Source organism: Coregonus clupeaformis, unplaced genomic scaffold, assembly GCF_020615455.1.
Source record: "Coregonus clupeaformis isolate EN_2021a unplaced genomic scaffold, ASM2061545v1 scaf0098, whole genome shotgun sequence".
NCBI lineage: Eukaryota > Metazoa > Chordata > Actinopteri > Salmoniformes > Salmonidae > Coregonus > Coregonus clupeaformis.
The window spans coordinates 360034-365953 of NW_025533553.1; the positions used below are offsets into that span (position 1 = coordinate 360034).

General features: G+C 45.1%; 1 non-coding gene across 1 annotated transcript; it reads right to left on the reverse strand.

Moving 5' to 3' along the window:
* Nucleotides 1-2976: 2976 nt before the first annotated feature.
* On the reverse strand, nucleotides 2977-3072 carry LOC123483377. Its single transcript, XR_006658217.1, has one exon. It is a non-coding gene; the product is annotated as a small nucleolar RNA U13 (small nucleolar RNA).
* Between the last annotated feature and the right edge of the window lie 2848 nt (nucleotides 3073-5920).

Here is a 5920-nt window from a genome sequence, read left to right on the forward strand (position 1 = left end):
TCCACTGGCTTCCAGTTGAAGCTCGCATCTGTTACAAGACCATGGTGCTTGCCTATGGAGCTGTGAGGGGAACGGCACCTCCGTACCTTCAGGCTCTGATCAGTCCCTACACCCAAACGAGGGCATTGCGTTCATCCACCTCTGGCCTGCTGGCTCCCCTTCCTCTGCGGAAGCATAGTTCCCGCTCAGCCCAGTCAAAACTGTTCGCTGCTCTGGCACCCCAATGGTGGAACAAGCTCCCTCACGACGCCAGGACAGCGGAGTCACTCACCACCTTCCGGAGACATTTGAAACCCCACCTCTTTAAGGAATACCTGGGATAGGATAAATTAATCCTTTTACCCCCCTTAAAAAATAAATAAAATAAATAATAATAATTGTAAAGTGGTTATCCCACTGGTTATAGGGTGAATGCACCAATTTGTAAGTCGCTCTGGATAAGAGAGTCTGCTAAATGACGTAAATGTAAATGTAAATGTATTTCCACAATGTATCTTCATAAAATGTGATTTAAAACTTAACCCTAACCTTTTTTTGTTTGTATTATCTTTTACCAGATCTAATGTGTTATATTCTCCCACATTTATTTCACATTTCCACAAATTTCATAGTGTTTCCTTTCAAATGGTATCAAGAATATGCATATCCTTGCTTCAGGTCCTGAGATACAGGCAGTTACATTTGGGTCATTTTAGGCGAAAATTGAAAAAAAGGGTCCAAACCTTAAGAGGTTAACATTATCCTCAGCTCTGGCATCTTCCCCAATATTTAGATCCAAGAACTGATCACCCCAATCCACAAAGATGTGGACAAATTTGACCCCAATAACTACCATGGGATGTGCAACCTTGGGAAAATCGTCTGCATTATCATTAACAGCAGACTTGTACATTTCCTCAGTGAAAACAATGACCTAAGCAAATGTCAAATTGGCTTTTTTCCAAATTACCATAGAACAGACTCCTGAGTGGCGCAGTGGTCTAAGGCTCTGCATCTCAGTGCTAGAGGCGTCACTATAGACCCTGGTTCAATTCCAGGCTGTATCACAATCCGGCCGTGATTGGGAGTCCCATACGGCGGTGCACAATTGGCCCAGAGTCATCCAGGGTAGGCCGTCATTGTAACTAAGAATTTGTTCTTAACTGAATTGCCTAGTTAAATAACGGTGAAAATATAGAGGTAAAAAAATGACTATGTATTCACTCTGCACACCCTAATTGGCAAAGTCTTCTCATGCGTTGTTGACTTCAAAAAACTTTTGACTCAATTTGGAATGAGGGTCTTCTAAACAAATTGATGGAAAGTGGTGTTGGGGGGAAAACATTCAACATTATAAATCCATGTACACAAACAACACAGTTAAAATTTGCAAAAAACACACACATTTCTTTCCACAGGGCCGTGGGGTGAGACAGGGATGCAGCTTAAGCCCCACCCTCTTCAACATATATATCAACGAATTGGCAAGGGCATTAGAACAGTCTGCAGCACCCGGCCAAAAATAATGGTGTTCCAAAAAAGGTCCAGTTGCCAGGACCACAAATTCAAATCCCATCTAGACACCGTTGCCCTAGAGCACACAAAAAACGATACATACCTCGGCCTAAACATCAGCGCCACAGGTAACTTCCACAAAGCTGTGTACAATCTGAGAGACAAGGCAAGAAGGGCCTTCTATGCCATCAAAAGGAACATAAAATGTGACATACCAATTAGGATCTGGCTACAAATACTTGAATCACTTATAGAACCCATTGCCTTTTATGGTTGTGAGGTCTGGGGTCCGCTCACCAACCAAGAATTCTCAAAATGGGACAAACACCAAATTGACGTCTTGCTCCCAGATAAGCTAAACACCTTCTTCGCCCGCTTTGAGGATAACACAGTGCCACCGACGCGGTGCAATCGCTATCCCATCTGGACGTCAGAATGCTGTTCATTGACTATAGCTCAGCCTTCAACACCATAGTACCCTCCAAGCTCATTATTAAGCTCGGGGCCCTGGGTCTGAACCCCGCTCTGTGCAACTGGGTCCTGGACTTTCTGACGGGCCGCCCCAGGTGGTGAAGGTAGGAAACAACACCTCCACTTCGCTGATCCTCATCACAGGGGTCCCACAAGGGTGCGTGCTCAGCCCCCTCCTGTACTCTCTGTTCACCCATGATTGCGTGGCCACGCACTCCTCCAACTCAATCATCAAGTTTGCAGACGACACAAATTTCCGCTTGGCCCCTAAAACCCTCAGGAACTTTTATAGATGCACAATTGAGAGCATCCTTTCGGGCTGTATCACCACCTGGTACGGCAACTGCACTGCCAGAGGGTGGTGCGGTCTGCCCAACACATCACCGGTGGCACACTGCCTGCCCTCCAGGACACCTACAGCACCCGATGTCACAGGAAGGCCAAAAATATCATCAAGGTCATCAACCACCCAAGCCACGGCCTGTTCACCCCACTATCATCCAGAAGGTGAGGTCAGTACAGGTGCATCAAAGCTGGGACCGAGAGACTGAAAAACAGCTTCTATCTCAAGGCCATCAGACTGTTAAATAGCCATCACTAGCCGGCTACCACCCAGTTACTCAACCCTGCACCTTAGAGGCTGCTGCCCTATATACATAGACATGGAATCACTGGCCACTTTAATAATGGAACACAAGTCACTTTAAAAATGTTTACACACTGCTTTACTCATCTCATATGTGTATACTGTATTCTATTCTACTGTATTTTTGTCAATGCCACTCCAACATTGCTCCTCCTAATAATTTGTGTATGTGTATTGTTGTGAATTATTAGATACTATTGCGCTGTTGGAGTTAGGAACACAAGCATTTCGCTACACCAACGATAACATCTACCAAATATGAGTATGTGACCAATACAATTTGGCAATGTACACATATGTTCCCCATGCCAATAACGCCCCTTGTATTGAATTACTTAACAAATAAATGGAAACCCCCGGTTCATGATCAGACGGTTGAGGTGCATTGCGTAACAATGAGGTCACACCTGTCACAGACAAACCATGCCGCTCCCGATCATCACATGAATGAACCGAAGGATCAATGTTTGTAAACGTTCCAAAAGTATTAGAGGAATGCTCATAGTTTTTTAGAAACGGGTTTGGAAACAAAGTCCAACTTTTCTTGTATAATTGCATTCAACGAACAGTAAAAAACATATAATCTAAATTACTCAACATGAAAAAAACTAAAATGTTTGTGAATTTCCTATAAAGTACAGCAAACCATCAGTATTTCATGTTATAATATATTCACAACTGATGCATTCTGGGACAGGTCCATTGGCTAGCTACCAGAGAGGAAGAGGCGAAGCGAGAGCGATAATTGGGCCTGAAATCTGTTTTCTCCAGCAGGTGCCGTTTTGTCGTTTCTTTTTCGCTCACCAAGCCAGGAGTTTTTGTATGGAGGTCAATGAGAGTGTCTAATTTGGTTAACAAAAAATGTAATGGCCTATTTTCTATGTGTGTCTTATTTGATCGAATATATGTTTCGTATTGATTTGGTTGTTTAGAGTGTACTGATATATCTAGGACACGTGACATCCCGGCAACTTTGAGAAAAAACATTTTATATCGGAGTTGTGCCTGGTCGTCACTAGTCACCACAGCCACAAAGTCATACACCTCGCCAGCTAAAGCTAACTCTCTCTCCTCTGCTCTTGTCCTTCTAGACCTGTCTGCTGCCTTTGATACTGTGAACCATCAGATCCTCCTCTCCACCCTCTCCGAGCTGGGCATCTCCGGCGCGGCTCACTCTTGGATTGCGTCCTACCTGACCGGTCGCTCCTACCAAGTGGCGTGGCGAGAAGCTGTCTCCGCACCACGTGCTCTCACCACTGGTGTCCCCCAGGGCTCAGTTCTAGGCCCTCTCCTATTCTCGCTATACACCAAGTCACTTGGCTCTGTCATATCCTCACATGGCCTCTCCTATCATTGCTACACTGACGATACACAACTAATCTTCTCCTTTCCCCCTTCTGATAACCAGGTGGCGAATCGCATCTCTGCATGTCTGGCAGACATATCAGTATGGATGACGGATCACCACCTCAAGCTGAACCTTGGCAAGACGGAGCTGCTCTTCCTCCCGGGGAAGGACTGCCCGTTCCATGATCTCGCCATCACGGTTGACAACTCCGTTGTGTCCTCCTCCCAAAGTGCGAAGAGCCTTGGCGTGACCCTGGACAATACCCTGTCGTTCTCCGCTAACATCAAGGCGGTGACCCGATCCTGCAGGTTCATGCTCTACAACATTCGGAGAGTACGACCCTGCCTTACACAGGAAGCGGCACAGGTCCTAATCCAGGCACTTGTCATCTCCCGTCTGGATTACTGCAACTCGCTGTTGGCTGGGCTCCCTGCCTGTGCCATTAAACCCCTACAACTCATCCAAAATGCCGCAGCCCGTCTGGTGTTCAACCTTCCCAAGTTCTCTCACGTCACCCCGCTCCTCCGCACACTCCACTGGCTTCCAGTTGAAGCTCGCATCTGTTACAAGACCATGGTGCTTGCCTATGGAGCTGTGAGGGGAACGGCACCTCCGTACCTTCAGGCTCTGATCAGTCCCTACACCCAAACGAGGGCATTGCGTTCATCCACCTCTGGCCTGCTGGCTCCCCTTCCTCTGCGGAAGCATAGTTCCCGCTCAGCCCAGTCAAAACTGTTCGCTGCTCTGGCACCCCAATGGTGGAACAAGCTCCCTCACGACGCCAGGACAGCGGAGTCACTCACCACCTTCCGGAGACATTTGAAACCCCACCTCTTTAAGGAATACCTGGGATAGGATAAAGTAATCCTTCTACCCCCCCCCCCCTTAAAAAATTAATAAAATAAATAATAATAATTGTAAAGTGGTTATCCCACTGGTTATAGGGTGAATGCACCAATTTGTAAGTCGCTCTGGATAAGAGAGTCTGCTAAATGACGTAAATGTAAATGTAAATGTATTTCCACAATGTATCTTCATAAAATGTGATTTTAAACTTAACCCTAACCTTTTTTTGTTTGTATTATCTTTTACCAGATCTAATGTGTTATATTCTCCCACATTTATTTCACATTTCCACAAATTTCATAGTGTTTCCTTTCAAATGGTATCAAGAATATGCATATCCTTGCTTCAGGTCCTGAGATACAGGCAGTTACATTTGGGTCATTTTAGGCGAAAATTGAAAAAAGGGTCCAAACCTTAAGAGGTTAACATTATCCTCAGCTCTGGCATCTTCCCCAATATTTAGATCCAAGAACTGATCACCCCAATCCACAAAGATGTGGACAAATTTGACCCCAATAACTACCATGGGATGTGCAACCTTGGGAAAATCGTCTGCATTATCATTAACAGCAGACTTGTACATTTCCTCAGTGAAAACAATGACCTAAGCAAATGTCAAATTGGCTTTTTTCCAAATTACCATAGAACAGACTCCTGAGTGGCGCAGTGGTCTAAGGCTCTGCATCTCAGTGCTAGAGGCGTCACTATAGACCCTGGTTCAATTCCAGGCTGTATCACAATCCGGCCGTGATTGGGAGTCCCATACGGCGGTGCACAATTGGCCCAGAGTCATCCAGGGTAGGCCGTCATTGTAAATAAGAATTTGTTCTTAACTGAATTGCCTAGTTAAATAACGGTGAAAATATAGAGGTAAAAAAATGACTATGTATTCACTCTGCAAACCCTAATTGGCAAAGTCTTCTCATGCGTTGTTGACTTCAAAGAACTTTTGACTCAATTTGGAATGAGGGTCTTCTAAACAAATTGATGGAAAGTGGTGTTGGGGGGAAAACATTCAACATTATAAATCCATGTACACAAACAACACAGTTAAAATTTGCAAAAAACACACACATTTCTTTCCACAGGGCCGTGGGGTGAGACAGGGATGCAGC